At 43.5% G+C, this 17234-nt stretch overlaps 31 non-coding genes across 31 annotated transcripts; all 31 read right to left on the minus strand.

The window, feature by feature from the left end:
• Positions 1–713: 713 nt before the first annotated feature.
• TRNAV-AAC (transfer RNA valine (anticodon AAC)) lies at positions 714–786 on the minus strand. Its single transcript has one exon. It is a non-coding gene; the product is annotated as a tRNA-Val (tRNA).
• Positions 787–932: 146 nt separating this feature from the next.
• On the minus strand, positions 933–1005 carry TRNAV-CAC (transfer RNA valine (anticodon CAC)). Its single transcript has one exon. It is a non-coding gene; the product is annotated as a tRNA-Val (tRNA).
• Positions 1006–2604: 1599 nt separating this feature from the next.
• TRNAV-CAC (transfer RNA valine (anticodon CAC)) lies at positions 2605–2677 on the minus strand. Its single transcript has one exon. It is a non-coding gene; the product is annotated as a tRNA-Val (tRNA).
• A 545-nt stretch (positions 2678–3222) lies between these two features.
• TRNAV-AAC (transfer RNA valine (anticodon AAC)) lies at positions 3223–3295 on the minus strand. Its single transcript has one exon. It is a non-coding gene; the product is annotated as a tRNA-Val (tRNA).
• Positions 3296–3441: 146 nt separating this feature from the next.
• On the minus strand, positions 3442–3514 carry TRNAV-CAC (transfer RNA valine (anticodon CAC)). The gene has a single exon. It is a non-coding gene; the product is annotated as a tRNA-Val (tRNA).
• A 545-nt stretch (positions 3515–4059) lies between these two features.
• On the minus strand, positions 4060–4132 carry TRNAV-AAC (transfer RNA valine (anticodon AAC)). Its single transcript has one exon. It is a non-coding gene; the product is annotated as a tRNA-Val (tRNA).
• Positions 4133–4278: 146 nt separating this feature from the next.
• Positions 4279–4351, minus strand: TRNAV-CAC (transfer RNA valine (anticodon CAC)). The gene has a single exon. It is a non-coding gene; the product is annotated as a tRNA-Val (tRNA).
• Positions 4352–4897: 546 nt separating this feature from the next.
• Positions 4898–4970, minus strand: TRNAV-AAC (transfer RNA valine (anticodon AAC)). Its single transcript has one exon. It is a non-coding gene; the product is annotated as a tRNA-Val (tRNA).
• Positions 4971–6570: 1600 nt separating this feature from the next.
• Positions 6571–6643, minus strand: TRNAV-AAC (transfer RNA valine (anticodon AAC)). The gene has a single exon. It is a non-coding gene; the product is annotated as a tRNA-Val (tRNA).
• Positions 6644–6789: 146 nt separating this feature from the next.
• Positions 6790–6862, minus strand: TRNAV-CAC (transfer RNA valine (anticodon CAC)). The gene has a single exon. It is a non-coding gene; the product is annotated as a tRNA-Val (tRNA).
• A 544-nt stretch (positions 6863–7406) lies between these two features.
• On the minus strand, positions 7407–7479 carry TRNAV-AAC (transfer RNA valine (anticodon AAC)). The gene has a single exon. It is a non-coding gene; the product is annotated as a tRNA-Val (tRNA).
• Positions 7480–7625: 146 nt separating this feature from the next.
• Positions 7626–7698, minus strand: TRNAV-CAC (transfer RNA valine (anticodon CAC)). Its single transcript has one exon. It is a non-coding gene; the product is annotated as a tRNA-Val (tRNA).
• Positions 7699–8242: 544 nt separating this feature from the next.
• Positions 8243–8315, minus strand: TRNAV-AAC (transfer RNA valine (anticodon AAC)). Its single transcript has one exon. It is a non-coding gene; the product is annotated as a tRNA-Val (tRNA).
• A 146-nt stretch (positions 8316–8461) lies between these two features.
• TRNAV-CAC (transfer RNA valine (anticodon CAC)) lies at positions 8462–8534 on the minus strand. The gene has a single exon. It is a non-coding gene; the product is annotated as a tRNA-Val (tRNA).
• Positions 8535–9078: 544 nt separating this feature from the next.
• On the minus strand, positions 9079–9151 carry TRNAV-AAC (transfer RNA valine (anticodon AAC)). Its single transcript has one exon. It is a non-coding gene; the product is annotated as a tRNA-Val (tRNA).
• A 764-nt stretch (positions 9152–9915) lies between these two features.
• TRNAV-AAC (transfer RNA valine (anticodon AAC)) lies at positions 9916–9988 on the minus strand. Its single transcript has one exon. It is a non-coding gene; the product is annotated as a tRNA-Val (tRNA).
• A 146-nt stretch (positions 9989–10134) lies between these two features.
• On the minus strand, positions 10135–10207 carry TRNAV-CAC (transfer RNA valine (anticodon CAC)). The gene has a single exon. It is a non-coding gene; the product is annotated as a tRNA-Val (tRNA).
• Positions 10208–10752: 545 nt separating this feature from the next.
• TRNAV-AAC (transfer RNA valine (anticodon AAC)) lies at positions 10753–10825 on the minus strand. Its single transcript has one exon. It is a non-coding gene; the product is annotated as a tRNA-Val (tRNA).
• Positions 10826–10971: 146 nt separating this feature from the next.
• Positions 10972–11044, minus strand: TRNAV-CAC (transfer RNA valine (anticodon CAC)). Its single transcript has one exon. It is a non-coding gene; the product is annotated as a tRNA-Val (tRNA).
• A 545-nt stretch (positions 11045–11589) lies between these two features.
• On the minus strand, positions 11590–11662 carry TRNAV-AAC (transfer RNA valine (anticodon AAC)). The gene has a single exon. It is a non-coding gene; the product is annotated as a tRNA-Val (tRNA).
• A 146-nt stretch (positions 11663–11808) lies between these two features.
• TRNAV-CAC (transfer RNA valine (anticodon CAC)) lies at positions 11809–11881 on the minus strand. Its single transcript has one exon. It is a non-coding gene; the product is annotated as a tRNA-Val (tRNA).
• A 546-nt stretch (positions 11882–12427) lies between these two features.
• Positions 12428–12500, minus strand: TRNAV-AAC (transfer RNA valine (anticodon AAC)). The gene has a single exon. It is a non-coding gene; the product is annotated as a tRNA-Val (tRNA).
• Positions 12501–12646: 146 nt separating this feature from the next.
• Positions 12647–12719, minus strand: TRNAV-CAC (transfer RNA valine (anticodon CAC)). Its single transcript has one exon. It is a non-coding gene; the product is annotated as a tRNA-Val (tRNA).
• Positions 12720–13263: 544 nt separating this feature from the next.
• On the minus strand, positions 13264–13336 carry TRNAV-AAC (transfer RNA valine (anticodon AAC)). The gene has a single exon. It is a non-coding gene; the product is annotated as a tRNA-Val (tRNA).
• Positions 13337–13482: 146 nt separating this feature from the next.
• On the minus strand, positions 13483–13555 carry TRNAV-CAC (transfer RNA valine (anticodon CAC)). Its single transcript has one exon. It is a non-coding gene; the product is annotated as a tRNA-Val (tRNA).
• Positions 13556–14100: 545 nt separating this feature from the next.
• On the minus strand, positions 14101–14173 carry TRNAV-AAC (transfer RNA valine (anticodon AAC)). Its single transcript has one exon. It is a non-coding gene; the product is annotated as a tRNA-Val (tRNA).
• Positions 14174–14936: 763 nt separating this feature from the next.
• TRNAV-AAC (transfer RNA valine (anticodon AAC)) lies at positions 14937–15009 on the minus strand. The gene has a single exon. It is a non-coding gene; the product is annotated as a tRNA-Val (tRNA).
• A 764-nt stretch (positions 15010–15773) lies between these two features.
• Positions 15774–15846, minus strand: TRNAV-AAC (transfer RNA valine (anticodon AAC)). The gene has a single exon. It is a non-coding gene; the product is annotated as a tRNA-Val (tRNA).
• A 146-nt stretch (positions 15847–15992) lies between these two features.
• On the minus strand, positions 15993–16065 carry TRNAV-CAC (transfer RNA valine (anticodon CAC)). The gene has a single exon. It is a non-coding gene; the product is annotated as a tRNA-Val (tRNA).
• Positions 16066–16610: 545 nt separating this feature from the next.
• Positions 16611–16683, minus strand: TRNAV-AAC (transfer RNA valine (anticodon AAC)). Its single transcript has one exon. It is a non-coding gene; the product is annotated as a tRNA-Val (tRNA).
• Positions 16684–16829: 146 nt separating this feature from the next.
• On the minus strand, positions 16830–16902 carry TRNAV-CAC (transfer RNA valine (anticodon CAC)). Its single transcript has one exon. It is a non-coding gene; the product is annotated as a tRNA-Val (tRNA).
• Between the last annotated feature and the right edge of the window lie 332 nt (positions 16903–17234).

A 17234-nucleotide genomic window follows, 5' to 3' on the forward strand; every position in this document is an offset into this window, starting at 1 on the left:
CACTGAGCGCAGTAATAACTGGCAGCTACTTTGGAGGAAAAGACACAATGAAAAAAGATTTCTCTCTCTTGTGTCTTCAAAAGTAGAACATCTCATGTTTCTGCCCGGTTTCGAACCAGGGACCTTTCGCGTGTGAGGCGAACGTGATAACCACTACACTACAGAAATCCGATGAAAACACCTCAACTGGTCTTTAGACGCAAACAAAACCAAATTTATAAACCAACGCAAGGAATGTTGAGTCATTCAAAAGTCGCAAAACGCGTTTCTGATTGGTTCCAAACGACACTCCCACCTTGTCTCGAACTGAGCACCGTCGACAATTGTGGCAAATGTGATGTCCACTTCACTACAGAAACTCAACGGTTTTCAAACAGGGACTTTCACGCGTTAGGCAAAAGTGAAAACCCCTACTCTTGAAAAACTGTTTAAAAAACTGAAGCCGTCCTTACAGGCAAACAAAACTAATGTAAAGAGAAATGCAAGGGCTTTCTTCTCTCGTCATCTAAAAGTGAATGTCACTCGGGAATATTTTGTTACTGCCCCATAGCAAAAGCAACCCCTGCGTCATTTTCTGTTCTGTTTAAATCAGTGGTTCTTTTGCATATGAAGCAAACTCTTAGTGGCAGGTATGAGTGGCATCTACCGTGGCGGGAAAGACACGACGAAACAAGATTTTTCTTTCCGATTCCTTAAAAAAAGAGACAGTCTCTTGTTTCTGCCCGGTTTCGAACCGGGGACCTTTCGCGTGTTAGGCGAACGTGATAACCACTACACTACAGAAACACGTTGACTGCTCACTTCTAGACTTTTGAGTACAGCAGACTAGATGGAGAACACTGAGCGCAGTAATAACTGGCATCTACTTTGGAGGAAAAGACACAATGAAAAAAGATTTCTCTCTCTTGTGTCTTCAAAAGTAGAACATCTCATGTTTCTGCCCGGTTTCGAACCAGGGACCTTTCGCGTGTGAGGCGAACGTGATAACCACTACACTACAGAAACCCGATGAAAACACCTCAACTGGTCTTTAGACGCAAACAAAACCAAATTTATAAACCAACGCGAGGAATGTTGAGTCATTCAAAAGTCGCAAAACGCGTTTCTGATTGGTTCCAAACGACACTCCCACCTTGTCTCGAACTGGGCACCGTCGACAATTGTGGCAAATGTGATGTCCACTTCACTACAGAAACTCAACGGTTTTCAAACAGGGACTTTCACGCGTTAGGCAAAAGTGAAAACCCCTACTCTTGAAAAACTGTTTAAAAAACTGAAGCCGTCCTTACAGGCAAACAAAACTAATGTAAAGAGAAATGCAAGGGCTTTCTTCTCTCGTCATCTAAAAGTGAATGTCACTCGGGAATATTTTGTTACTGCCCCATAGCAAAAGCAACCCCTGCGTCATTTTCTGTTCTGTTTAAATCAGTGGTTCTTTTGCATATGAAGCAAACTCTTAGTGGCAGGTATGAGTGGCATCTACCGTGGCGGGAAAGACACGACGAAACAAGATTTTTTTTCAGATTCCTTAAAAAAAGAGACAGTCTCTTGTTTCTGCCCGGTTTCAAACCGGGGACCTTTCGCGTGTTAGGCGAACGTGATAACCACTACACTACAGAAACACGTTGACTGCTCACTTCTAGACTTTTGAGTACAGCAGACTAGATGGAGAACACTGAGCGCAGTAATAACTGGCAGCTACTTTGGAGGAAAAGACACAATGAAAAAAGATTTCTCTCTCTTGTGTCTTCAAAAGTAGAACATCTCATGTTTCTGCACGGTTTCGAACCAGGGACCTTTCGCGTGTGAGGCGAACGTGATAACCACTACACTACAGAAACCCGATGAAAACACCTCAACTGGTCTTTAGACGCAAACAAAACCAAATTTATAAACCAACGCGAGGAATGTTGAGTCATTCAAAAGTCGCAAAACGCGTTTCTCATTGGTACCAAACGACACTCCCACCTTGTCTCGAACTGGGCACCGTCGACAATTGTGGCAAATGTGATGTCCACTTCACTACAAAAACTCAACGGTTTTCAAACAGGGACTTTCACGCGTTAGGCAAAAGTGAAAACCCCTACTCTTGAAAAACTGTTTAAAAAACTGAAGCCGTCCTTACAGGCAAACAAAACTAATGTAAAGAGAAATGCAAGGGCTTTCTTCTCTCGTCATCTAAAAGTGAATGTCACTCGGGAATATTTTGTTACTGCCCCATAGCAAAAGCAACCCCTGCGTCATTTTCTGTTCTGTTTAAATCAGTGGTTCTTTTGCATATGAAGCAAACTCTTAGTGGCAGGTATGAGTGGCATCTACCGTGGCGGGAAAGACACGACGAAACAAGATTTTTTTTCCGATTCCTTAAAAAAAGAGACAGTCTCTAGTTTCTGCCCGGTTTCGAACCAGGGACCTTTTGCGTGTTAGGCGAACGTGATAACCACTACACTACAGAAACACGTTGACTGCTCACTTCTAGACTTTTGAGTACAGCAGACTAGATGGAGAACACTGAGCGCAGTAATAACTGGCAGCTACTTTGGAGGAAAAGACACAATGAAAAAAGATTTCTCTCTCTTGTGTCTTCAAAAGTAGAACATCTCATGTTTCTGCCCGGTTTCGAACCGGGGACCTTTCGCGTGTGAGGCGAACGTGATAACCACTACACTACAGAAACCCGATGAAAACACCACAACTGGTCTTTAGACGCAAACAAAACCAAATTTATAAACCAACGCGAGGAATGTTGAGTCATTCAAAAGTCGCAAAACGCGTTTCTGATTGGTTCCAAACGACACTCCCACCTTGTCTCGAACTGGGCACCGTCGACAATTGTGGCAAATGTGATGTCCACTTCACTACAGAAACTCAACGGTTTTCAAACAGGGACTTTCACGCGTTAGGCAAAAGTGAAAACCCCTACTCTTGAAAAACTGTTTAAAAAACTGAAGCCGTCCTTACAGGCAAACAAAACTAATGTAAAGAGAGATGCAAGGGCTTTCTTCTCTCGTCATCTAAAAGTGAATGTCACTCGGGAATATTTTGTTACTGCCCCATAGCAAAAGCAACCCCTGCGTCATTTTTTGTTCTGTTTAAATCAGTGGTTCTTTTGCATATGAAGCAAACTCTTAGTGGCAGGTATGTGTGGCATCTACCGTGGTGGGAAAGACACGACGAAACAAGATTTTTCTTTCCGATTCCTTAAAAAAAGAGACAGTCTCTTGTTTCTGCCCGGTTTCGAACCGGGGACCTTTCGCGTGTTAGGCGAACGTGATAACCACTACACTACAGAAACACGTTGACTGCTCACTTCTAGACCTTTGAGTACAGCAGACTAGATGGAGAACACTGAGCGCAGTAATAACTGGCAGCTACTTTGGAGGAAAAGACACAATGAAAAAAGATTTCTCTCTCTTGTGTCTTCAAAAGTAGAACATCTCATGTTTCTGCCCGGTTTCGAACCGGGGACCTTTCGCGTGTGAGGCGAACGTGATAACCACTACACTACAGAAACCCGATGAAAACACCTCAACTGGTCTTTAGACGCAAACAAAACCAAATTTATAAACCAACGCAAGGAATGTTGAGTCATTCAAAAGTCGCAAAACGCGTTTCTGATTGGTTCCAAACGACACTCCCACCTTGTCTCGAACTGGGCACCGTCGACAATTGTGGCAAATGTGATGTCCACTTCACTACAGAAACTCAACGGTTTTCAAACAGGGACTTTCACGCGTTAGGCAAAAGTGAAAACCCCTACTCTTGAAAAACTGTTTAAAAAACTGAAGCCGTCCTTACAGGCAAACAAAACTAATGTAAAGAGAAATGCAAGGGCTTTCTTCTCTCGTCATCTAAAAGTGAATGTCACTCGGGAATATTTTGTTACTGCCCCATAGCAAAAGCAACCCCTGCGTCATTTTCTGTTCTGTTTAAATCAGTGGTTCTTTTGCATATGAAGCAAACTCTTAGTGGCAGGTATGAGTGGCATCTACCGTGGCGGGAAAGACACGACGAAACAAGATTTTTCTTTCCGATTCCTTAAAAAAAGAGACAGTCCCTTGTTTCAGCCCGGTTTCGAACCGGGGACCTTTCGCGTGTTAGGCGAACGTGATAACCACTACACTACAGAAACACGTTGACTGCTCACTTCTAGACCTTTGAGTACAGCAGACTAGATGGAGAGCACTGAGCGCAGTAATAACTGGCAGCTACTTTGGAGGAAAAGACACAATGAAAAAAGATTTCTCTCTCTTGTGTCTTCAAAAGTAGAACATCTCATGTTTCTGCCCGGTTTCGAACCGGGGACCTTTCGCGTGTGAGGCGAACGTGATAACCACTACACTACAGAAACCCGATGAAAACACCACAACTGGTCTTTAGACGCAAACAAAACCAAATTTATAAACCAACGCGAGGAATGTTGAGTCATTCAAAAGTCGCAAAACGCGTTTCTGATTGGTTCCAAACGACACTCCCACCTTGTCTCGAACTGGGCACCGTCGACAATTGTGGCAAATGTGATGTCCACTTCACTACAGAAACTCAACGGGTTTCAAACAGGGACTTTCACGCGTTAGGCAAAAGTGAAAACCCCTACTCTTGAAAAACTGTTTAAAAAACTGAAGCCGTCCTTACAGGCAAACAAAACTAATGTAAAGAGAAATGCAAGGGCTTTCTTCTCTCGTCATCTAAAAGTGAATGTCACTCGGGAATATTTTGTTACTGCCCCATAGCAAAAGCAACCCCTGCGTCATTTTCTGTTCTGTTTAAATCAGTGGTTCTTTTGCATATGAAGCAAACTCTTAGTGGCAGGTATGAGTGGCATCTACCGTGGCGGGAAAGACACGACGAAACAAGATTTTTCTTTCCGATTCCTTAAAAAAAAGAGACAGTCTCTTGTTTCTGCCCGGTTTCGAACCGGGGACCTTTCGCGTGTTAGGCGAACGTGATAACCACTACACTACAGAAACACGTTGACTGCTCACTTCTAGACCTTTGAGTACAGCAGACTAGATGGAGAACACTGAGCACAGTAATAACTGGCAGCTACTTTGGAGGAAAAGACACAATGAAAAAAGATTTCTCTCTCTTGTGTCTTCAAAAGTAGAACATCTCATGTTTCTGCCCGGTTTCGAACCAGGGACCTTTTGCGTGTGAGGCGAACGTGATAACCACTACACTACAGAAACCCGATGAAAACACCTCAACTGGTCTTTAGACGCAAACAAAACCAAATTTATAAACCAACGCGAGGAATGTTGAGTCATTCAAAAGTCGCAAAACGCGTTTCTGATTGGTTCCAAACGACACTCCCACCTTGTCTCGAACTGGGCACCGTCGACAATTGTGGCAAATGTGATGTCCACTTCACTACAAAAACGCAACGGTTTTCAAACAGGGACTTTCACGCGTTAGGCAAAAGTGAAAACCCCTACTCTTGAAAAACTGTTTAAAAAACTGAAGCCGTCCTTACAGGCAAACAAAACTAATGTAAAGAGAAATGCAAGGGCTTTCTTCTCTCGTCATCTAAAAGTGAATGTCACTCGGGAATATTTTGTTACTGCCCCATAGCAAAAGCAACCCCTGCGTCATTTTCTGTTCTGTTTAAATCAGTGGTTCTTTTGCATATGAAGCAAACTCTTAGTGGCAGGTATGAGTGGCATCTACCGTGGCGGGAAAGACACGACGAAACAAGATTTTTTTTCCGATTCCTTAAAAAAAGAGACAGTCTCTAGTTTCTGCCCGGTTTCGAACCAGGGACCTTTTGCGTGTTAGGCGAACGTGATAACCACTACACTACAGAAACACGTTGACTGCTCACTTCTAGACTTTTGAGTACAGCAGACTAGATGGAGAACACCGAGCGCAGTAATAACTGGCAGCTACTTTGGAGGAAAAGACACAATGAAAAAAGATTTCTCTCTCTTGTGTCTTCAAAAGTAGAACATCTCATGTTTCTGCTCGGTTTCAAACCAGGGACCTTTCGCGTGTGAGGCGAACGTGATAACCACTACACTACAGAAACCCGATGAAAACACCTCAACTGGTCTTTAGACGCAAACAAAACCAAATTTATAAACCAACGCGAGGAATGTTGAGTCATTCAAAAGTCGCAAAACGCGTTTCTGATTGGTTCCAAACGACACTCCCACCTTGTCTCGAACTGGGCACCGTCGACAATTGTGGCAAATGTGATGTCCACTTCACTACAGAAACTCAACGGTTTTCAAACAGGGACTTTCACGCGTTAGGCAAAAGTGAAAACCCCTACTCTTGAAAAACTGTTTAAAAAACTGAAGCCGTCCTTACAGGCAAACAAAACTAATGTAAAGAGAGATGCAAGGGCTTTCTTCTCTCGTCATCTAAAAGTGAATGTCACTCGGGAATATTTTGTTACTGCCCCATAGCAAAAGCAACCCTTGCGTCATTTTCTGTTCTGTTTAAATCAGTGGTTCTTTTGCATATGAAGCAAACTCTTAGTGGCAGGTATGTGTGGCATCTACCGTGGTGGGAAAGACACGACGAAACAAGATTTTTCTTTCCGATTCCTTAAAAAAAGAGACAGTCTCTTGTTTCTGCCCGGTTTCGAACCGGGGACCCTTCGCGTGTTAGGCGAACGTGATAACCACTACACTACAGAAACACGTTGACTGCTCGCTTCTAGACCTTTGAGTACAGCAGACTAGATGGAGAACACTGAGCGCAGTAATAACTGGCAGCTACTTTGGAGGAAAAGACACAATGAAAAAAGATTTCTCTCTCTTGTGTCTTCAAAAGTAGAACATCTCATGTTTCTGCCCGGTTTCGAACCGGGGACCTTTCGCGTGTGAGGCGAACGTGATAACCACTACACTACAGAAACCCGATGAAAACACCTCAACTGGTCTTTAGACGCAAACAAAACCAAATTTATAAACCAACGCGAGGAATGTTGAGTCATTCAAAAGTCGCAAAACGCGTTTCTGATTGGTTCCAAACGACACTCCCACCTTGTCTCAAACTGGGCACCGTCGACAATTGTGGCAAATGTGATGTCCACTTCACTACAGAAACTCAACGGTTTTCAAACAGGGACTTTCACGCGTTAGGCAAAAGTGAAAACCCCTACTGTTGAAAAACTGTTTAAAAAACTGAAGCCGTCCTTACAGGCAAACAAAACTAATGTAAAGAGAAATGCAAGGGCTTTCTTCTCTCGTCATCTAAAAGTGAATGTCACTCGGGAATATTTTGTTACTGCCCCATAGCAAAAGCAACCCCTGCGTCATTTTCTGTTCTGTTTAAATCAGTGGTTCTTTTGCATATGAAGCAAACTCTTAGTGGCAGGTATGAGTGGCATCTACCGTGGCGGGAAAGACACGACGAAACAAGATTTTTTTTCCGATTCCTTAAAAAAAGAGACAGTCTCTTGTTTCTGCCCGGTTTCGAACCGGGGACCTTTCGCGTGTTAGGCGAACGTGATAACCACTACACTACAGAAACAATTTGATTGCTCACTTCTAGACTTTTGAGTACAGCAAACTAGATGGAGAACACTGAGCGCAGTAATAACTGGCAGCTACTTTGGAGGAAAAGACACAATGAAAAAAGATTCCCCTCTCTTGTGTCTTCAAAAGTAGAACATCTCATGTTTCTGCCCGGTTTCGAACCAGGGACCTTTCGCGTGTGAGGCGAACGTGATAACCACTACACTACAGAAACCCGATGAAAACACCTCAACTGGTCTTTAGACGCAAACAAAACCAAATTTATAAACCAACGCGAGGAATGTTGAGTCATTCAAAAGTCGCAAAACGCGTTTCTGATTGGTTCCAAACGACACTCCCACCTTGTCTCGAACTGGGCACCGTCGACAATTGTGGCAAATGTGATGTCCACTTCACTACAGAAACTCAACGGTTTTCAAACAGGGACTTTCACGCGTTAGGCAAAAGTGAAAACCCCTACTCTTGAAAAACTGTTTAAAAAACTGAAGCCGTCCTTACAGGCAAACAAAACTAATGTAAAGAGAAATGCAAGGGCTTTCTTCTCTCGTCATCTAAAAGTGAATGTCACTCGGGAATATTTTGTTACTGCCCCATAGCAAAAGCAACCCCTGCGTCATTTTCTGTTCTGTTTAAATCAGTGGTTCTTTTGCATATGAAGCAAACTCTTAGTGGCAGGTATGAGTGGCATCTACCGTGGCGGGAAAGACACGACGAAACAAGATTTTTTTTCCGATTCCTTAAAAAAAGAGACAGTCTCTTGTTTCTGCCCGGTTTCGAACCGGGGACCTTTCGCATGTTAGGCGAACGTGATAACCACTACACTACAGAAACACGTTGACTGCTCCCTTCTAGACCTTTGAGTACAGCAGACTAGATGGAGAACACTGAGCGCAGTAATAACTGGCAGCTACTTTGGAGGAAAAGACACAATGAAAAAAGATTTCTCTCTCTTGTGTCTTCAAAAGTAGAACATCTCATGTTTCTGCCCGGTTTCGAACCGGGGACCTTTCGCGTGTGAGGCGAACGTGATAACCACTACACTACAGAAACCCGATGAAAACACCTCAACTGGTCTTTAGACGCAAACAAAACCAAATTTATAAACCAACGCGAGGAATGTTGAGTCATTCAAAAGTCGCAAAACGCGTTTCTGATTGGTTCCAAACGACACTCCCACCTTGTCTCGAACTGGGCACCGTCGACAATTGTGGCAAATGTGATATCCACTTCACTACAGAAACTCAACGGTTTTCAAACAGGGACTTTCACGCGTTAGGCAAAAGTGAAAACCCCTACTCTTGAAAAACTGTTTAAAAAACTGAAGCCGTCCTTACAGGCAAACAAAACTAATGTAAAGAGAAATGCAAGGGCTTTCTTCTCTCGTCATCTAAAAGTGAATGTCACTCGGGAATATTTTGTTACTGCCCCATAGCAAAAGCAACCCCTGCGTCATTTTCTGTTCTGTTTAAATCAGTGGTTCTTCTGCATATGAAGCAAACTCTTAGTGGCAGGTATGAGTGGCATCTACCGTGGCGGAAAAGACACGACGAAACAAGATTTTTTTTCCGATTCCTTAAAAAAAGAGACAGTCTCTTGTTTCTGCCCGGTTTCGAACCGGGGACCTTTCGCGTGTTAGGCGAACGTGATAACCACTACACTACAGAAACACGTTGACTGCTCACTTCTAGACTTTTGAGTACAGCAGACTAGATGGAGAACACTGAGCGCAGTAATAACTGGCAGCTACTTTGGAGGAAAAGACACAATGAAAAAAGATTTCTCTCTCTTGTGTCTTCAAAAGTAGAACATCTCATGTTTCTGCCCGGTTTCGAACCAGGGACCTTTCGCGTGTGAGGCGAACGTGATAACCACTACACTACAGAAAACCGATGAAAACACCTCAACTGGTCTTTAGACGCAAACAAAACCAAATTTATAAACCAACGCGAGGAATGTTGAGTCATTCAAAAGTCGCAAAACGCGTTTCTGATTGGTTGCAAACGACACTCCCACCTTGTCTCGAACTGGGCACCATCGACAATTGTGGCAAATGTGATGTCCACTTCACTACAGAAACTCAACGATTTTCAAACAGGGACTTTCACGCGTTAGGCAAAAGTGAAAACCCCTACTCTTGAAAAACTGTTTAAAAAACTGAAGCCGTCCTTACAGGCAAACAAAACTAATGTAAAGAGAAATGCAAGGGCTTTCTTCTCTCGTCATCTAAAAGTGAATGTCACTCGGGAATATTTTGTTACTGCCCCATAGCAAAAGCAACCCCTGCGTCATTTTCTGTTCTGTTTAAATCAGTGGTTCTTTTGCATATGAAGCAAACTCTTAGTGGCAGGTATGTGTGGCATCTACCGTGGTGGGAAAGACACGACGAAACAAGATTTTTCTTTCCGATTCCTTAAAAAAAGAGACAGTCTCTTGTTTCTGCCCGGTTTCGAACCGGGGACCTTTCGCGTGTTAGGCGAACGTGATAACCACTACACTACAGAAACACGTTGACTGCTCACTTCTAGACCTTTGAGTACAGCAGACTAGATGGAGAACACTGAGCGCAGTAATAACTGGCAGCTACTTTGGAGGAAAAGACACAATGAAAAAAGATTTCTCTCTCTTGTGTCTTCAAAAGTAGAACATCTCATGTTTCTGCCCGGTTTCGAACCGGGGACCTTTCGCGTGTGAGGCGAACGTGATAACCACTACACTACAGAAACCCGTTGAAAACACCTCAACTGATCTTTAGACGCAAACAAAACCAAATTTATAAACCAACGCGAGGAATGTTGAGTCATTCAAAAGTCGCAAAACGCGTTTCTGATTGGTTCCAAACGACACTCCCACCTTGTCTCGAACTGGGCACCGTCGACAATTGTGGCAAATGTGATGTCCACTTCCCTACAGAAACTCAACGGTTTTCAAACAGGGACTTTCACGCGTTAGGCAAAAGTGAAAACCCCTACTCTTGAAAAACTGTTTAAAAAACTGAAGCCGTCCTTACAGGCAAACAAAACTAATGTAAAGAGAGATGCAAGGGCTTTCTTCTCTCGTCATCTAAAAGTGAATGTCACTCGGGAATATTTTGTTACTGCCCCATAGCAAAAGCAACCCCTGCGTCATTTTCTGTTCTGTTTAAATCAGTGGTTCTTTTGCATATGAAGCAAACTCTTAGTGGCAGGTATGTGTGGCATCTACCGTGGTGGGAAAGACACGACAAAACAAGATTTTTCTTTCCGATTCCTTAAAAAAAGAGACAGTCTCTTGTTTCTGCCCGGTTTCGAACCGGGGACCTTTCGCGTGTTAGGCGAACGTGATAACCACTACACTACAGAAACACGTTGACTGCTCACTTCTAGACCTTTGAGTACAGCAGACTAGATGGAGAGCACTGAGCGCAGTAATAACTGGCAGCTACTTTGGAGGAAAAGACACAATGAAAAAAGATTCCCCTCTCTTGTGTCTTCAAAAGTAGAACATCTCATGTTTCTGCCCGGTTTCGAACCAGGGACCTTTCGCGTGTGAGGCGAACGTGATAACCACTACACTACAGAAACCCGATGAAAACACCTCAACTGGTCTTTAGACGCAAACAAAACCAAATTTATAAACCAACGCAAGGAATGTTGAGTCATTCAAAAGTCGCAAAACGCGTTTCTGATTGGTTCCAAACGACACTCCCACCTTGTCTCGAACTGGGCACCGTCGACAATTGTGGCAAATGTGATGTCCACTTCACTACAGAAACTCAACGGTTTTCAAACAGGGACTTTCACGCGTTAGGCAAAAGTGAAAACCCATACTCTTGAAAAACTGTTTAAAAAACTGAAGCCGTCCTTACAGGCAAACAAAACTAATGTAAAGAGAAATGCAAGGGCTTTCTTCTCTCGTCATCTAAAAGTGAATGTCACTCGGGAATATTTTGTTACTGCCCCATAGCAAAAGCAACCCCTGCGTCATTTTCTGTTCTGTTTAAATCAGTGGTTCTTTTGCATATGAAGCAAACTCTTAGTGGCAGGTATGAGTGGCATCTACCGTGGCGGGAAAGACACGACGAAACAAGATTTTTCTTTCCGATTCCTTAAAAAAAGAGACAGTCTCTTGTTTCTGCCCGGTTTCGAACCGGGGACCTTTCGCGTGTTAGGCGAACGTGATAACCACTACACTACAGAAACACGTTGACTGCTCACTTCTAGACTTTTGAGTACAGCAGACTAGATGGAGAACACTGAGCGCAGTAATAACTGGCAGCTACTTTGGAGGAAAAGACACAATGAAAAAAGATTTCTCTCTCTTGTGTCTTCAAAAGTAGAACATCTCATGTTTCTGCCCGGTTTCGAACCGGGGACCTTTCGCGTGTGAGGCGAACGTGATAACCACTACACTACAGAAACCCGATGAAAACACCACAACTGGTCTTTAGACGCAAACAAAACCAAATTTATTAACCAACGCGAGGAATGTTGAGTCATTCAAAAGTCGCAAAACGCGTTTCTGATTGGTTCCAAACGACACTCCCACCTTGTCTCGAACTGGGCACCGTCGACAATTGTGGCAAATGTGATGTCCACTTCACTACAGAAACTCAACGGGTTTCAAACAGGGACTTTCACGCGTTAGGCAAAAGTGAAAACCCCTACTCTTGAAAAACTGTTTAAAAAACTGAAGCCGTCCTTACAGGCAAACAAAACTAATGTAAAGAGAAATGCAAGGGCTTTCTTCTCTCGTCATCTAAAAGTGAATGTCACTCGGGAATATTTTGTTACTGCCCCATAGCAAAAGCAACCCCTGCGTCATTTTCTGTTCTGTTTAAATCAGTGGTTCTTTTGCATATGAAGCAAACTCTTAGTGGCAGGTATGAGTGGCATCTACCGTGGCGGGAAAGACACGACGAAACAAGATTTTTCTTTCCGATTCCTTAAAAAAAAGAGACAGTCTCTTGTTTCTGCCCGGTTTCGAACCGGGGACCTTTCGCGTGTTAGGCGAACGTGATAACCACTACACTACAGAAACACGTTGACTGCTCACTTCTAGACCTTTGAGTACAGCAGACTAGATGGAGAACACTGAGCACAGTAATAACTGGCAGCTACTTTGGAGGAAAAGACACAATGAAAAAAGATTTCTCTCTCTCGTGTCTTCAAAAGTAGAACATCTCATGTTTCTGCCCGGTTTCGAACCAGGGACCTTTCGCGTGTGAGGCGAACGTGATAACCACTACACTACAGAAACCCGATGAAAACACCTCAACTGGTCTTTAGACGCAAACAAAACCAAATTTATAAACCAACGCGAGGAATGTTGAGTCATTCAAAAGTCGCAAAACGCGTTTCTGATTGGTTCCAAACGACACTCCCACCTTGTCTCGAACTGGGCACCGTCGACAATTGTGGCAAATGTGATGTCCACTTCACTACAGAAACTCAACGGTTTTCAAACAGGGACTTTCACGCGTTAGGCAAAAGTGAAAACCCCTACTCTTGAAAAACTGTTTAAAAAACTGAAGCCGTCCTTACAGGCAAACAAAACTAATGTAAAGAGAAATGCAAGGGCTTTCTTCTCTCGTCATCTAAAAGTGAATGTCACTCGGGAATATTTTGTTACTGCCCCATAGCAAAAGAAACCCCTGCGTCATTTTCTGTTCTGTTTAAATCAGTGGTTCTTCTGCATATGAAGCAAACTCTTAGTGGCAGGTATGAGTGGCATCTACCGTGGCGGAAAAGACGCGACGAAACAAGATTTTTTTTCCGATTCCTTAAAAAAAGAGACAGTCTCTTGTTTCTGCCCGGTTTCGAACCGGGGACCTTTCGCGTGTTAGGCGAACGTGATAACCACTACACTACAGAAACACGTTGACTGCTCACTTCTAGACCTTTGAGTACAGCAGACTAGATGGAGAACACTGAGCGCAGTAATAACTGGCAGCTACTTTGGAGGAAAAGACACAATGAAAAAAGATTTCTCTCTCTTGTGTCTTCAAAAGTAGAACATCTCATGTTTCTGCCCGGTTTCGAACCGGGGACCTTTCGCGTGTGAGGCGAACGTGATAACCACTACACTACAGAAACCCGATGAAAGCACCTCAACTGGTCTTTAGACGCAAACAAAACCAAATTTATAAACCAACGCGAGGAATGTTGAGTCATTCAAAAGTCGCAAAACGCGTTTCTGATTGGTTCCAAACGACACTCCCACCTTGTCTCGAACTGGGCACCGTCGACAATTGTGGCAAATGTGATGTCCACTTCCCTACAGAAACTCAACGGTTTTCAAACAGGGACTTTCACGCGTTAGGCAAAAGTGAAAACCCCTACTCTTGAAAAACTGTTTAAAAAACTGAAGCCGTCCTTACAGGCAAACAAAACTAATGTAAAGAGAGATGCAAGGGCTTTCTTCTCTCGTCATCTAAAAGTGAATGTCACTCGGGAATATTTTGTTACTGCCCCATAGCAAAAGCAACCCCTGCGTCATTTTCTGTTCTGTTTAAATCAGTGGTTCTTTTGCATATGAAGCAAACTCTTAGTGGCAGGTATGTGTGGCATCTACCGTGGTGGGAAAGACACGACAAAACAAGATTTTTCTTTCCGATTCCTTAAAAAAAGAGACAGTCTCTTGTTTCTGCCCGGTTTTGAACCGGGGACCTTTCGCGTGTTAGGCGAACGTGATAACCACTACACTACAGAAACACGTTGACTGCTCACTTCTAGACCTTTGAGTACAGCAGACTAGATGGAGAACACTGAGCGCAGTAATAACTGGCAGCTACTTTGGAGGAAAAGACACAATGAAAAAAGATTTCTCTCTCTTGTGTCTTCAAAAGTAGAACATCTCATGTTTCTGCCCGGTTTCGAACCGGGGACCTTTCGCGTGTGAGGCGAACGTGATAACCACTACCCTACAGAAACCCGATGAAAACAACTCAACTGGTCTTTAGACGCAAACAAAACCAAATTTATAAACCAACGCAAGGAATGTTGAGTCATTCAAAAGTCGCAAAACGCGTTTCTGATTGGTTCCAAACGACACTCCCACCTTGTCTCGAACTGGGCACCGTCGACAATTGTGGCAAATGTGATGTCCACTTCACTACAGAAACTCAACGGTTTTCAAACAGGGACTTTCACGCGTTAGGCAAAAGTGAAAACCCCTACTCTTGAAAAACTGTTTAAAAAACTGAAGCCGTCCTTACAGGCAAACAAAACTAATGTAAAGAGAAATGCAAGGGCTTTCTTCTCTCGTCATCTAAAAGTGAATGTCACTCGGGAATATTTTGTTACTGCCCCATAGCAAAAGCAACCCCTGCGTCATTTTCTGTTCTGTTTAAATCAGTGGTTCTTTTGCATATGAAGCAAACTCTTAGTGGCAGGTATGAGTGGCATCTACCGTGGCGGGAAAGACACGACGAAACAAGATTTTTTTTCCGATTCCTTAAAAAAAGAGACAGTCTCTTGTTTCTGCCCGGTTTCGAACCGGGGACCTTTCGCGTGTTAGGCGAACGTGATAACCACTACACTACAGAAACACGTTGACTGCTCACTTCTAGACTTTTGAGTACAGCAGACTAGATGGAGAACACCGAGCGCAGTAATAACTGGCAGCTACTTTGGAGGAAAAGACACAATGAAAAAAGATTTCTCTCTCTTGTGTCTTCAAAAGTAGAACATCTCATGTTTCTGCCCGGTTTCGAACAGGGGACCTTTCGCGTGTGAGGCGAACGTGATAACCACTACACTACAGAAACCCGATGAAAACACCTCAACTGGTCTTTAGACGCAAACAAAACCAAATTTATAAACCAACGCGAGGAATGTTGAGTCATTCAAAAGTCGCAAAACGCGTTTCTGATTGGTTCCAAACGACACTCCCACCTTGTCTCGAACTGGGCACCGTCGACAATTGTGGCAAATGTGATGTCCACTTCACTACAGAAACTCAACGGTTTTCAAACAGGGACTTTCACGCGTTAGGCAAAAGTGAAAACCCCTACTCTTGAAAAACTGTTTAAAAAACTGAAGCCGTCCTTACAGGCAAACAAAACTAATGTAAAGAGAGATGCAAGGGCTTTCTTCTCTCGTCATCTAAAAGTGAATGTCACTCGGGAATATTTTGTTACTGCCCCATAGCAAAAGCAGCCCCTGCGTCATTTTCTGTTCTGTTTAAATCAGTGGTTCTTTTGCATATGAAGCAAACTCTTAGTGGCAGGTATGTGTGGCATCTACCGTGGTGGGAAAGACACGACGAAACAAGATTTTTCTTTCCGATTCCTTAAAAAAAGAGACAGTCTCTTGTTTCTGCCCGGTTTCGAACCGGGGACCTTTCGCGTGTTAGGCGAACGTGATAACCACTACACTACAGAAACACGTTGACTGCTCACTTCTAGACCTTTGAGTACAGCAGACTAGATGGAGAACACTGAGCGCAGTAATAACTGGCAGCTACTTTGGAGGAAAAGACACAATGAAAAAAGATTTCTCTCTCTTGTGTCTTCAAAAGTAGAACATCTCATGTTTCTGCCCGGTTTCGAACCGGGGACCTTTCGCGTGTGAGGCGAACGTGATAACCACTACACTACAGAAACCCGATGAAAACACCTCAACTGGTCTTTAGACGCAAACAAAACCAAATTTATAAACCAACGCAAGGAATGTTGAGTCATTCAAAAGTCGCAAAACGCGTTTCTGATTGGTTCCAAACGACACTCCCACCTTGTCTCGAACTGGGCACCGTCGACAATTGTGGCAAATGTGATGTCCACTTCACTACAGAAACTCAACGGTTTTCAAACAGGGACTTTCACGCGTTAGGCAAAAGTGAAAACCCCTACTCTTGAAAAACTGTTTAAAAAACTGAAGCCGTCCTTACAGGCAAACAAAACTAATGTAAAGAGAGATGCAAGGGCTTTCTTCTCTCGTCATCTAAAAGTGAATGTCACTCGGGAATATTTTGTTACTGCCCCATAGCAAAAGCAACCCCTGCTTCATTTTCTGTTCTGTTTAAATCAGTGGTTCTTTTGCATATGAAGCAAACTCTTAGTGGCAGGTATGAGTGGCATCTACCGTGGCGGGAAAGACACGACGAAACAAGATTTTTCTTTCCGATTCCTTAAAAAAAGAGACAGTCTCTTGTTTCTGCCCGGTTTCGAACCGGGGACCTTTCGCGTGTTAGGCGAACGTGATAACCACTACACTACAGAAACACGTTGACTGCTCACTTCTAGACCTTTGAGTACAGCAGACTAGATGGAGAACACTGAGCGCAGTAATAACTGGCAGCTACTTTGGAGGAAAAGACACAATGAAAAAAGATTTCTCTCTCTTGTGTCTTCAAAAGTAGAACATCTCATGTTTCTGCCCGGTTTCGAACCGGGGACCTTTCGCGTGTGAGGCGAACGTGATAACCACTACACTACAGAAACCCGATGAAAATACCTCAACTGGTCTTTAGACGCAAACAAAACCAAATTTATAAACCAACGCGAGGAATGTTGAGTCATTCAAAAGTCGCAAAACGCGTTTCTGATTGGTTCCAAACGACACTCCCACCTTGTCTCGAACTGGGCACCGTCGACAATTGTGGCAAATGTGATGTCCACTTCACTACAGAAACTCAACGGTTTTCAAACAGGGACTTTCACGCGTTAGGCAAAAGTGAAAACCCCTACTCTTGAAAAACTGTTTAAAAAACTGAAGCCGTCCTTACAGGCAAACAAAACTAATGTAAAGAGAAATGCAAGGGCTTTCTTCTCTC

The sequence above is a fragment of the Engystomops pustulosus genome, chromosome 6, assembly GCF_040894005.1.
Source record: "Engystomops pustulosus chromosome 6, aEngPut4.maternal, whole genome shotgun sequence".
Classification (NCBI taxonomy): Eukaryota; Metazoa; Chordata; class Amphibia; order Anura; family Leptodactylidae; genus Engystomops; species Engystomops pustulosus.